Below are 14,634 nucleotides of genomic sequence, written 5' to 3'. Positions count from 1 at the left end.
TATCATGAATATATATATATATATATATATATGTATATATATATATATCCCAGATTATTCTATATTCATTTCACCCTAGAAATCTCTATATGGGTATTCTATGTATTTTAAATTAAATTAATCCAAAACAGATCTTAACAGATACATTTGAAAACCTCTTCCAGCTTCCTCAGTTAGGAAGCAGTAGTGGGAAAATTACAAAAATGATGGAAGGAAAAAAAAGAAGAAATATGTCTTGGTTTCCTCAGTCAGGATATGGCATTACTACTCACCAATTTCCCCAAATAAAAGTCTCATGATAAAAACTCTTCACACACACACGAAAAATGAATTTCCTCAACCTGATAAAGGCTATCTATGAATAAAATTAACATCATACTTGACTGCAAAATTTAGAATGATAAAAAGTTATCTGCTTTTTGTCACTTTAAAAAATGTTTTTATTGATTTTTAGATAGAGAGGAAGGGAGAGGGATAAGACATAGAAACATCGATGAGAGATGAGAATCAAAGATGACTTTGGCCTTACTTGTAATACTTATTTTTTTATTGGAAAGCTGTATTCTTATAGCAAATGAATAACTATCAATTATTCAGTAAGCACCATTGTCTCATCTCAAATTTTTCTTCTGTATCCAATTATCTTTCACATTAACTGTGCTTTGGCTTTTGCTGAGGCTTTTGTTTGCATGATCCTGAACGGCTCCCCTGCTGCCAGTCTGCCTTCCAATCCTTCCTCTGTACAGATCTCATAGTGTTATTTCTAATTTGCAATCTGATAATGTGGCTGTGGCGTCTTCCCATAAAACCATCTGATTTTCCGCTGCTTTAAAATGAAGGCCACACCTCTATTTGTCATAGAAACCCCTACACCATCTGGCCCCAGACAATCTTTACTGCTTAACCTATTTCTATTCTATTTCTGCTTGAGTCTTAGCCTTCCAGACCTACTGTGATTCTTCAGATGTGTCATTGCTTTAAACACTTCATTTGCAATCTGATAATGTGGCTGTGGCGTCTTCCCATAAAACCATCTGATTTTCCGCTGCTTTAAAATGAAGGCCACACCTCTATTTGTCATAGAAACCCCTACACCATCTGGCCCCAGACAATCTTTACTGCTTAACCTATTTCTATTCTATTTCTGCTTGAGTCTTAGCCTGTGATTCTTCAGATGTGTCATTGCTTTAAACACTTTCAAAACCTACATTTTATAAGTGGAATTTCCTTTTCCCTCTCTGTATCATCATACCTCATTTGTAGATGAAGTTCCAACTCTGTTGAACACCTCTCCTCCAACAGGCCTGTGATGGATTGTTTACCCTCTCCTCTCACCCTATGGCACATTCCCTAATGTAGTCCCTGCCATTCCTAATTACTCATATTTCTTTCTTTGCCTTTCTCCTCAATGGACTGCTAACTTCCTCAGGCAGATGCATATCAAACTAATAAGAATTCAAACAAAGAATGTAATTCAAGCTCATACATGCATTAAAAAGTACAGAAATATGCAAATGCTCATTCCCTAAGTTAGAAGCACCTCTGAGTATGTACTGACATGTACGCATGTCCTCACATGAATAAGCATGTGTAAATAAAAGCACCCATATGTGTACATTTGTTGTTATGTGTGTCCACTTATTTCCACAAATCATGAGCGGAAAATGCTCTTAACCAACCCTTTGCCACCTCACACAATGATAGCCAGGAAAATTTAAAGATTCAATAATTGTTTCAAAAGACATGCATGCAGCCAATGAGTAACTCTTATCTCTTCACATGCACACACATCATATGTTCACAAACATCCCTTCAATGGTCAATACATATATATACATCTATACACATCAGAAATGCAGGGGATCTTATATACCTTACAGTCACATCTCACATGACTCAATTAAGCCATTCTTATTGCCCTTCCAATGTCTGATAAGTTTCTAAAAAGAAAATAAGCTTCCTTTTTCTTAAACTGAAATCTTAATTTCTATAGACTTAATTCTATGACAAAACCAAAAGTAGAGACATTCTCACTAAAGGATATTTATAAATACTGAATAATGTTTTCCAGGAGAGGAGAAAAGTTTTATTTATTACCAGATTAGTTCCCTGACATCTGAAAGACAAATGGCTAAGGTTACTGAATAATGTTTTCCAGGAGAGGAGAAAAGTTTTATTACCAGATTAGTTCCCTGACATTTGAAAGACAAATGGCTAAGGTTGCTAAAGTGATAGAAAATAGGATATTTGATTATAGGGGAGATCTGTCATGGAGAGATCTTGCAGCTCCATAGAAATGACAGAGTGTTATGAATAAATTTGCTCACTTTACATTTGCATCCAGACCTGCTGTTTGGCCCCTCACCACAATCTTCCCTGCTACTTACCAAACCAGCATTGAAGAGTGTGTGTCAGACAAGGTCTTTGGTTGGAGATAAATGCTGCAGAATTAGAATGGCTTCAAGAAGTGGCCAATGTGAGAGGATTTACAGCATAAGGCAGAGTAGGAAGAAATGGCTAAAAAGTGGATGCATCTCCGAGACGATGGTTGCTCCTCCACATCTTGAGAGATCCCCATTTATCTCCACATTAATCCTGCCTGTACTAAGAGAGATATCTTCAGTGCTGAGTACCAGGAAATCTGCTGGAGCCAAGTGGTGTGACCCATGGATAAATACCTAACAAAGTACGAGATCAAATCAGGTAGTTTGTAAAAAAAATGGATATGGTAAGAGACCTGTGTATGCAGGAAGCATTTAAAAAAAACACCCAGCATAGCATGTGGGTGGGAAAGTAAAACTTTCTAGGGAAGAGAAATGATTAGGTAAGTCACAGGGCCTAATTTTAGAAACTAACTTCCCCCATTCTTAGTCTCAGATCCTCATGGATAGTTGAAATATAAGGCACTGATCAGTTCTCCTGCTCAGTATGTTCAAATTCTTTCTCATGCTGTGTCTTTACTAGGGATTTAGCCTTGCTCTGAATAAACTGGGGGCAAGGACCCCAGCAGATTATCTTTGGGGTCAGGTAAGTAGAAAGCCAGCCCATGCATAGGGTATAGAAGATTCCACCACTGAATTTTTCAAGGTTCCCCAAGTTTCACCATTTTGGCCTCCAGTAACTGTAGAAATGCACTGTATAATCTTAACACGTTCTTCAGTGATATGTTTGTCAGCAAAGTCTATTCCGTGTGACTTTCTAAAGTATAATTTTTTAAAAAATTAAAATTATTGGAGTGACATTGGTTAATAGAATTATATAGATTTCAAGTGTGCATCATCTGTATGCTGCATTGTGCTCATCACCTAAAGTCAAGTCTCCTTCTGTCACTATATATTTGACCCTCTTTGTTAAATTTCAAATAGTGCATGCTTGGTCGTAATCCTTGCCTTTCTATCTGCAGTTATCTCTCTGCCTTCTCTCCATTTTCCATTTCAGGAAGCAACTTATCTTTATCAGACCTCAGATTCTACCAGATCCCGTAGGCCTTCCAATATTTTACTCCTTTCAAATGAATCACTCCATCTCCTACCTACATTCATTTCTCTAGCATAGACTTGCACACTTATACCTCTTCCCATGCCATCCTACTACTCTGAGCTATTGGAAGACAAACACTATCTCTTATATTTTTTCATTCCTATAATAAGAACATCTTGCCATTATACATGAAATAAGTTTGTTGAATTTTATGAGCTGTTTTAAAGAGTCTGCCTTTTTAAAATTTTCATTTTTGGAATGTAAAGTTATTTTTAATTAAAGTGTAGTTGGCGTGCAATATTATATCAGTTTCAATGTACAGCATAGTAATTTGACATTTATATACCTTATGATGTGATCATCAAGAGAAGTCTAGTAACCATCTGTCGCTGTACAGTTATTGCGATTTTGGAATGTAAAGTTATTTTTAATTAAAGTGTAGTTGACGTGCAATATTATATCAGTTTCAATGTACAGCATAGTGATTTGACATTTATATACTTTATGATGTGATTATCACGAGAAGTCTAGTAACCATCTGTCGCTGTACAGTTATACGCTGAGCTCAAAAGGTTCGCCATCACTGTCCTATGCTGTACTTTACATCCCTGAGACTTATTTATAAGTTTGTACCTCTTAATTATTGACTGTATTCCCTATGCTGTACTTCACATCCCTGAGACTTATTTATAAGTTTGTACCTCTTTATCCCCTTACCTTTTGCCCATCCTTCCACCACTCAACTCTCTGGCAACTATCAGTTTGTGTTTTATAACTATGACCTGTTTGTTTTGTTTGTTCATTTGTTTAGTTTTTTAGGGAGAAAGAGTCCAAATACAAAAATGTTTCTCACTGCCCAGATTCTGAGCCCCAGAGCTCCCTGCCTTCTACAAAGGGCCCTATGATTTTCCGTTCTCTCCAATTGCTCCTTCCCAATTCCCAAGCCACAAAGTACTTTCCCACTCTTTTTTGAATGAAGTGACTTTCTAAGAACAATCAAATTATTTTCCCAATCTCCTTTCTGTTCTTCCAAGCTCAGAAACAGTAACTTCTCCACTGATTTCTCCCCCCCCTTTTTTTCTCTCTTTCTTGTTTCATCTCCCCACACACTAACCTCTCCCCATTGATTGTGTCAGTCTCACCTGGAGTCTGATCGTCCTTTCCACCTGCTACTCCCTTTGTGCAGTTCACTCACCACACTCGGTTCTCCCCGCGACCCTCACACTGGTGTTCTAGAGGACTGCCTTAGGTGTATTCTTTATGCTACCTTTGTTGTATCCCATCTGGAGGAGGGAAAAGGGGGGTGGGAGACAGGAAAGGTGAGCACAGGTGTCTAGCCTCTTGTTGCCAGAGCCCCATGGGGAGCCTCAGTGAGAATGCTGTGGTTAGCTAAGGGCCTGCTGTTCTGCCCAGAGGAAGCACCATGATAACCTTTGGACTGCAGCAAGAATGAATGAATCCTTCCATCCCCAGCATCCAGCCTTGCTCTCATAGTCCCTGAAGCAAGTCCTCCTCTACCCCACACTAATCCTGAGCTCAAAGGCCCCATAGGTCCCGAGGTCCTCACTTGCCTGGGCCTGTCTGCCCTTTGGCAATTACCACAGTTTATCTCTAGCCATTTTTTTTTAGAGAACATATTATGAGCCCCAGACAGTACCCCAAGCTCAGTCCACAGGGAGACCTTCTGGTTTTGTTGCTTGTCTTTGTTTTGACTAATTGTCATTAGCACAGTGGAGTGCCACATGGTACTAATAGCGAGGGTCACAGATTCCATCTCTGCAGAGATCACTTAGTCACTTCGCTTTGCATCCTTAGGCTAAGGTCTGACTCAATTCAAAGACTACCTGGAATATAGAATGACCTCTTCTCCTGTTAGGGTTTGATCCCCATCCCTGGCACACGTACACTGCTGAATAAATTCAGATCTGTCTGAAATTCAACAGCGAGCCTGACTGGAACCTCTTACTCCTATGGCCCAGTTATTTTGACTCATTCTGTTTTCTTTGTGGTCCCTGTACTTTGCACTTTCTTATTCTTCCTAACATTTCTTGTTCTTTATAGATGCCCTGTTTTCTGGTGGATCAAGTATCATTAGACACCGCCACTCCCCACACCAGCTTGTGGCTTTTCCTTCGCACCCTGGACTTAATCAATCTGGGCATTCATTGTGTGCCATGCCATCCACTGCTCCTCCCCTCCCTGAGACCTTTCAAGGGTACTTTTGTTTCTGTAATCCCTGCAGCAGACCTTGGTAACCAGATCCCAGCCCATGGGTTTATCCTGGCTCATCCGTGTCACTTCTGATTGCCTTCAGAAGACGGTTCATTAATATCTCTGTGTCCTGGGGACAGGTAAACTCCTTCTGACTCAGGTTATTGCATCTCTCTTCTCACTTCCTTCCAGACAACTCCAGCAGGTGTGATCTATTGGACCTGGGAGCTGCCCTCAAACTCTCCTGCTCAAGTTTAACACCATGGAAAATTGACTAAGTCTGTCTTAGCTCCCCAGAACACTCGCAACCCCATATCCAGGCCTCTGTTAGGTCTCCTGTTTAGATCAATGTGCCACTCCCTATCTTTTCATCAATCTAGGATCCAGAGCTGTCTTTACTCTGGTCTCTACACTATAGAAAGGGCCATTTCTATCTGTACTCTGTGATGATCAGGATAGCCATTATTAATGTGATACATGAATCTGGCCTAACAGTTGGAGGGAGGGACAGAATTAAACCATCCCTGGCTTCTTCCTTTTCTCAGATCAACATGTGTGTCATTTGATATTATTTATGATGCTCTAGCTTTCAGATTTAGATTAGCTTGTTAAAAATTTTCACTTTGCCACGTTCTAGCTGTAAGGCTGTGAACAAGCTACTTCACATCTCTAAGCTTCAACTTCCACACCAGTAAAGAGAGTTTGCATGTAATGTTTGTGAAGTGTCTAGGACGCTGCCTAACTCCTTTTATTTACTGTATGTGCCCATCAATTTTGGTTCTCTAATCCCCCTCTTTATTTAAAATAGCTTTTTCCCAACAGATAATTTCTGAGCACCAGGTATTACCAGTGGTCGGCGAGCCACATGCAGCTCTTTGTCCCCGTGAGTGTGGCTCTTCCACAAAATACCGACTTCTGTGCATGGGCTACCAAGTTTCAATAGCACTGTACATGTGCGCCCGCATGTGGTATTTTGTGGAAGAGCCACACTCAAGGGGCCAAAGAGACACATGTGGCTTGCGAGCAGCAGTTTGCAGATCACTGGTCTAAGCTACAGTAGTCAACAAGGGAGGTGGATCTTACCTTCTTTTATGGATCTTACTGTCCAACAGGGAGTGATAGACAATGAATGAGTAAACAATGTGACAATTCCAAATGGCTCTATATAAGGTTTAGGAGATAAGCAGAAAAAGGTCATGGGGTAATAAGTGGAGAGTGACTGAATACTATAGAAAAATTGACATTTCTGAAGGTGATATTTAAGCTGAGATCTAAATACGAAAAATCAACTAGCCATGTGGCAATATGGTTGAAATGTGATCCAGGCAAGTTCTCAGCAGTGAGGCAACAAAAGCTGGCTCATGGATGGCCAGCACAGCAGCAGTAGCAGGAGCCTCTCCCGCCTCTGTGGCAGCGCTAAGGATGTCTGACTTACGGCCTAGGCCTGCTCCCCGCAGAGAGTGGTCATAAGCCATCAGTTGGCCATCCCCCAAGGGCTCCTGGGCTGCCAGAGGGATGTCTGATTGCCAGCTTAGGCCTGATACCCTGGGGAGCTGGCCTAAGCTGTCAGTTGGACATCCTCCGAGGGGTCCCAGACTGCGAGAGGGCACAGGCCGGGCTGAGGGACGCCCCCCACCCCAACCCAAGTGCACAAATTTTTGTGCACCAGGCCTCTAGTATACATCTAAAAACCTCTATGGAATGCTTATAGCAGCTTATTAACTAAAGTTCCTTCAACAGGAAAATGAATAAATGGAATATCACCTATACCCATTAATGGATATCCATACAATAGAACACTTTATTAATAACATAAATAAATTCTAAACTGCATTATGTTAAGTGGAAGAATTCAGGGTTAAGAGATTATATGCTATATAATGAACCAAAATTCTATGGTCAGACAAAAGATCAGTAAAGGCTTGTGGTGGATAGAGGGGTTGACTACAAAGGGATAGCAGGAAGGAATGTTTTGGGGTTGATAGAACTGTCCTGTATTTGGACTAGGCTGGTGGTTATATATATATACATATTCTGCATTTGTCAGTTGTCAGTTGTCATAGAATTGTTCTACAAAAAGTGAATTTCAGTACATATAAATTTAAAAAGTATTTTTAAAATATAAATTCTCATAAGACCACTTGGCATTTTAATTTACCTTTCAAGGCACATCCATCTTTTCTTAAATCCTTTGTTTCTCCCATTTTTCTCATTATGTATTCCTAGATTGTTTCCTGCTTATTTCCTTTTTCTTTCTTCTGTCCTTAATTATTGGCATTTGGATTGAAACTTCTGTGACAAATTCTAGTAATACAGTTTTTCAAATGCCTCAGAAATGTATTAAGAATGAATACATAAAAAATAATATGTTTTGAGAAAAATATTCACTCTTATTAATGCTAAAAATTATCTTGGTGTTATGAAACTGCCTAAGGATAGACAAGTTATATTATATAGTTTTACACATTATTTGCAACTGTGTTATCAGCTTCTCATGATTATGTTTTTTAATGAGGCTATCATACAAAATCAAATTATGTGGCAATGAAATCGTTTAAGTAGATGTAATAAGACATCTGTCTAATTCAGATTTGTTTAGTGCCAAATGTTATTAGAGTAATATTTTCTAAAGAAAGTGACAAGAAATAAGAGAAATCTCATTACTCATTCATAGTTAAAAGAAAGAAGAAAAAGGAAGAAACAAGAATAAGCAAAGCAATTTATTTTTATGTGAATAAAAAGTTAGGATGTTATTAAAAAGCCCACATAGTATAAATAGAGAGTCTGGATTTGTGTAGCATTGTTAGAAAAAAATATATAATAGAAATATTTAAGGGGTAAAACCTTAGGATTTGTTTTTTATTTATCTATTTAGTTAGTTAGTTAGTTAGTTAATTCTCACCCAAGGATATTTTTTTCATTAATTTTTAAAGAGAGTGGGAGGGTGTGAGGGAGAGAGAGAGAGAGAGAGAGAGAGAGAGAGAGAGAGAGGAGAGGGAAACATCAATGTGAGAAAGACACATCAATTGGTTGCCTTCCACCCATGCTCCAACCAGGCTGGAATTGAATCTGAAACCCAGGTATATGCCCTTCACTGGGAATTGAACCTGAGACCCTTTAGTGTGCTGACACTCTAACCACTGAGCACACAGGCCAGGCCAGGGTGACATTATTTATTTAATGACATTTTTTCCTATTTTACATGACTAGATAGATTGATTTATCAATGAGATATAAAAATTATCAAAATACCAGTTAAGGTATATAAAAGAAAGCATAAATATTATTTTTAAAGTTATGAATTTATTGATTTTGATAAATATGTGTGATACAGAGGTGAAGATGATGGCTACCAAGCAGATACCTATAACTGTCTAAAACTCAACACAAGAATCAAGATCAGAAATGCTGATTTGGAATGAATCTTCTTATATTTGTAGAAGAATTTTATGTAATTTCAATTGCCAAGGGAGAAAGTGAAATGAGAAAAGCAAGTTGTTAAATAGAAGAGGGAGTCAAAGACATGGGGAATGGAGTTGCGTTACTATTGAACCTGGGAAGAGGCAATTTACTTAATTCTGGGAAGGTAAAAATGGGTGTGGATGTATTTAAAGAAGGAGTTGAAGGAGTTGTATATTAAGAAAGATTAGATCAAATTATCACAATTTTTTGAGTGAGTAGGGAAAAGATTTTTTTTATAGAACATGATGGGGGAAGATGAAATGGGAATGGGGATCAGAAATGTGAATATTTGAAATTGCTTTAGATAGGAATGGGATTAGTATAAAATTAAGAAAAATTAAAATAGTTAACTAAAGATAGATTCTCTAAATTTACAGAATCATGCAATCTGACCTATTGCAAAATCAGTCTTCTCTATTCATTTTCAACTTTGAAGACGTTAAAATAAAAAAAGAGAGATAGTATCATTTGTTTAGTTTTATATTTGTTCTAGCAGTATATGACGGAAAGTAAAAATAAATCAGAGTCCATGTGAGATACAAACGATCAACCTGTTTAAGTAAAAACCAAGAACAAATATAAAATACAGTGTTGGCTGAGAAATTGAAATAAAGTTATAGTGGTTCAGTTACTCCAAAACCCCATTTGTCAATATAGAAGAAAAACATGAATAAGAGCATAACTTAAGCATCATGACACATTTATAATGAGTAATGAAATATAGAGGTTAAATATTGCAAGTAGAGCAATTCCACACTTTAATTACTTCAAACAGAATTAAAAGAATGATTATATGATGTAGAGATAAATTTTACATGAAAACACTCAGTACTTTGATAGCCTATGGTATTGAAAGAATAATCTACATTAACATTAAATTACTCTAAGACTGTCATGTAGAGAGCTTAGTATATGAGCCTCAGTCTATATGAGCAATTTTCCTTACCTCGTCATGTAACCTTCATGATCCAGGAAGTCCAGAACACACCTGAAACAGTGAGGATCTCCCGTTTTATTACTTCTATGCTAAGTATAATTTCTAGAGTCAAAGTCTTAGAATTATGTAAAGAATCTGGGCCCACAGGTTGGTGTGGCTTAGTGGATGAGCATCGAACCATGAACCAGGAGGTCACGGTTCGATTTCCTGTCAGGGCACATGCCTGGGTTGCAGGCTCAATCTCCAGTAGGGGGGCATGCAGCAGGCAGCCCATCAATGATTCTCTCTCATCATTGATGTTTCTATCTTGCTCTCCCTCTCCCATCCTCTTTCTGAAATCAGAAAAAAATTTTTTTTTAAAGAATCTGGGCTCAGCATCAGTTAGTAATATTCAGCTTATGCATTCCACAAGAGTATTAAAGTAATAAGGATTTATGAAGATTATGGTGATGAAAGTATAAAGCAAATATGATAAATTACAGAACTGATAAAACTAAGAATTAATATCAGATATTATTATTGTTATTATTAGTGATGCCGTTGATATTTTTATTATTCAGAGAGCAGGTACGGACAGTAGTGTTATTTGAAAGTGATCATAGGATATTTTGGAATATTAATTGTCTCTTACTGAATTGAGGCATTGGTTAATGACTCTCTGAAAGGCCTCTTGCTTTTCTTTTGCACAGAGCATGATAGGACATGATAGGACTTATTAGGTTAATAATAAAAATTGAAAAAATGCAGTGAGACAGCAGGAAAAATTTATTCATTAGGGTGTCATCTTAACTTTAGAATTCATGGGAAAATGGAACGGGAAATCATGGAGTCACTTTTTTTCCTTGGGATATTTTTGTTCATTAGTTTTGCTGTGTTTTGAGACAAATAAAGGCAATTATTATTTATTTTAGGGAATGGAAAGAGTGAAGTGGCTAAAATGGCCCTGAGAGACTGTGATTGAGCACTAATCTGCCTCTGGAACTCCCCCCTCCACCCCCGCTTTTTCTATAGCCTCCTCAATACTATCTCGTTTCCTAGACATGAGAATCTAGGAGGTAATTTGACAGCCCTGGAGAGACTCCTGCTCAACCTTGGAGCCACAGGGAATAACCTTGCTCATAGATCTGTGAAACTCTCCATGGAATGGTTTGGGGAGGGGTTTTGCAGCAGCTCAGAAAATAAAATTCCTCATGTGGAAGGTGGCAATGGTTTTGCCAAGAGAACTGCTGATTTTTAAAGAATCCTCTCCCAGCTGAAGATACTCTTAGCAACCAAGTAAGTTTTAGGGCAAAATCAAAGGATAAAGTTGGTCTATCAAAATAATATTGTCAGATATCATCACTGAAATTTCTAATTGTTCCTCAACCATTTCTTTCCCCTTCCCCTATCTCTTATTTCTCCTTTGTTCTCCACCCAAAGCACTCCATGTTCTTGTATTCTTGCTCATTCATGCGTGCTTTAAGGGAAAGATGTGAAGACAACTTCTATAACCTCATGATGAATAGGTCACTTTTTTAGAAGAGATGATATCTGTTTTTCTCCAGTGAATGCATTGCTTTAGAAATTAGGGAACTGCCATACACTTGAACTAACTAATGTAGGAAGAAGGTAAGTGTTACCTATAGAATACTGCATATTGGTTAGACATTGGACTTGAAAAATTCCTTTCATGTAGAATGATTGCAGTTTGAGAATTTCCTGTTGAGAAGCTAAACTACCTCTACTATCAGGTGAGGAGTGGTTATTACAATTAATCTCTAGATCAGGAGGGTTTTTTCTTCCTGTTTCCTTGGGTCCTCCCTGTCTATCATATATTCTGGCCTAATGAAGCACTAATCAGAAAATTTTATTTTAAGACCAGTTCCTTATTCTATTGGCCACAAATACCCTAGAATGCCTAGAAACCTGGAGGTTTCCATAGTACTGATAGCAAATGGAACTCTGTTTGCTGCTATTCACACCATAAAATTGGGAAATTTTATTGTTCATTTGCTCTTTCAATCTAGGATCTATAATGATTTCATGTATCTTGTGGTAGCCAATAGATACAGATAGAAAACACTTACACAGTGTATTTTTTCATAAATGTGGCAGTATGGATGGCAAAGGGTCAGGTCTAGATGAAACTTTTAAAGGAAGAACTTGGGATCTAAGAACCTAATCTTCAGGGGACAAACTTGAACTCTAAGGCACAGTGATTGTTCAAAATGGCATGCTACACTCTGTTTGGGAGTCAGTATAGAGGCCCTAGAGGGGATATGGAAGACATGTTCATGTTGTCGGAATCAGAACAAAATCTAAAGAACTGTATTAGGGAGTAAGAAATTTGTGAGGAATGGAGTTTTGACTTGGTCTTCTCTTACTGAACCCCTCAAGCCTTGTTACACTTAATTGCAATTTTTCTCAACAAGGCTCTGTTTCACATACACCCCTCCCCAACTTCTCATCTGTTTTGATACTAAGGAGGTGTTTGACTTCAGGAAAGTTATTTTCTTTACCTAGGCTTCAATTTCTTTATTAGTAAAATGTGAAATGGATCAACTTTCACTTTGGCTATTTGTTGGATTTCTGGTTTTCTCTAATTATTCTTCCCTTCCCTTCCCTCTCCTCATTCTATTTTCTCCTTCCCTCTTTCATTTGTTTACCTCTTAAACTTTTCTCTCATTTTAGTTCTTTCCTATAATTATTTGAAAAACTTAAATATTTTTTTCTCACAAACCATCAAAATACACAAAAACGAAGACAACAATTTAGTGGAAGGACAGAAAATGTATGCTGATAATCTAATAGTCCATATATTTATACTACTGTCTTTCATAACAGCAATGGAAAAACATGCATATTTTATAGGAAAGGGGAAAACATGCTAAAATTAAAAAATGGCTGAGGCTGAGAAGATCTGAATCAGAAATCTTTTAAAGAAAATCTGATTTCAAAAATAGTTTTAATATGTTTTTTTGATGCATCATGATCAGGGGCATCCAGAAGTATATGCATCCCTGGGGTTGAGAAAACTCAATATTTGTAGAGCAGAAGGTAGATTATTAAAGAATTACAAGAGTCACAAAGTTAAATACTATTCTTGTTGATAGAAGAGAATCTATTGATTTTTACTTCTACTAAGTGCAAATAATTCTGACTAAAAAATCCAACAGAAAAACAAAACAAAAGATAAAAAGAGAAACAAAATCAAACCCATTATTATACTAAGAACATATGAAGGAAACTTTTTATTCCAAGTAATCATAATTAAAAGTACATATTTTTTCCCCAAGGTTTTTGCATTTCTAATCCTCACATGGTCCCTGTAGGGTATTAGTATTGTCCACGTATTACATGTGTAAAGTTATCCTGAGGATCAGGGGGTACTGGGATCTGATTTTTAAATGTATGGGTCTACATGTCTCTTAGTCACTTTGGTTCCAATCAATTGTTGAGGAAACTGATGAGTGTCTGAAGGTTGAGAGCTTCTCAAAGTGAGTCTACTCTGTCTCTGACTGGCATTCATGTTTAAAGTTGAATGACCCCATCAAGCAGCCTTTTGGAATAAATATAATTACTGATTCTGACAACACGAGCATTCTTCCAGATCCCTACTAAGGCCTCTATACTGATAAGAATCAGAGTGTAACATGCTATTCTGAATGATTGGTCACTGTGTTTTAGCAATAGGATTGTCAAATAATCCTGGTTAAAAAAAATAAAAAGGCTTCAGGTAAGCTCTGGGAGTCTCACTTTTCTTGGAAAACTAAAGCTACTTTATTCTTTAAAAAATATTTTTATTGATTTCAGAAAAGGAAGGGAGAGGGAGAGAGAGACAGAAACATTAATGATGAGAGAGAATCATTGTTTGGATGCCTTCTGCATGCCCCACACTGAGGATCATGCCCTCATGTGCCCTGAGTGGGAATCGAACTGTGACCTCTTGGTTCATAGGTCAACGCTCAACCACTGAGTCATGCTGGCTGGGCTAAAGTTACTTTAAAAAGAGAATTGCTTTCCTAAGTATAATTTGCTCCCTCTTCTCCTAAAATTTCACTAGATTAAAGATGACAAAAACACTTTATTTGCTTTAATTAGAAATGGCTGTATGAGGTTCCTGGGATGAGAATGATTTTGAGGCCACATTCAGGCTCAGGGTAAATGAAAGAAGGTTATGCTAAAATAGAAGCATAGACATGTGCACTAAGCATTTCTAACCATGTCCTACATACAAGATTCATTTCCTTCATGAGAGTTCTGGGCATTTCCTTCATGAGTGTGATGAGTGGGAATGGAATTCTTTAGAGGAGCAAGTAATTCATATTTTATATTGATTTTATCTTAGTTATTGTGTACTCAGTTTTCTCAACAGGATATACTTTGGAGTAGTAATTTTAGGGATTTAGTTCTCTCTTAAACTCTCCCTGCCCCATGTAAAAATAAAATGGTTCTACTCGCAGGGAAGTCAGATTCTAATATCTTGTTAATTCCCATGGCTATATTTTCAGGAATCCATCCATCAAGATCAAGCTCCCTTCTCATGCCTATGTCACATTGGCTTC

Source organism: Myotis brandtii, unplaced genomic scaffold, assembly GCF_000412655.1.
Source record: "Myotis brandtii unplaced genomic scaffold, ASM41265v1 scaffold1704, whole genome shotgun sequence".
In the NCBI taxonomy this organism is placed as follows: domain Eukaryota; kingdom Metazoa; phylum Chordata; class Mammalia; order Chiroptera; family Vespertilionidae; genus Myotis; species Myotis brandtii.
Note: the sequence above shows the minus strand (reverse complement) of the source record.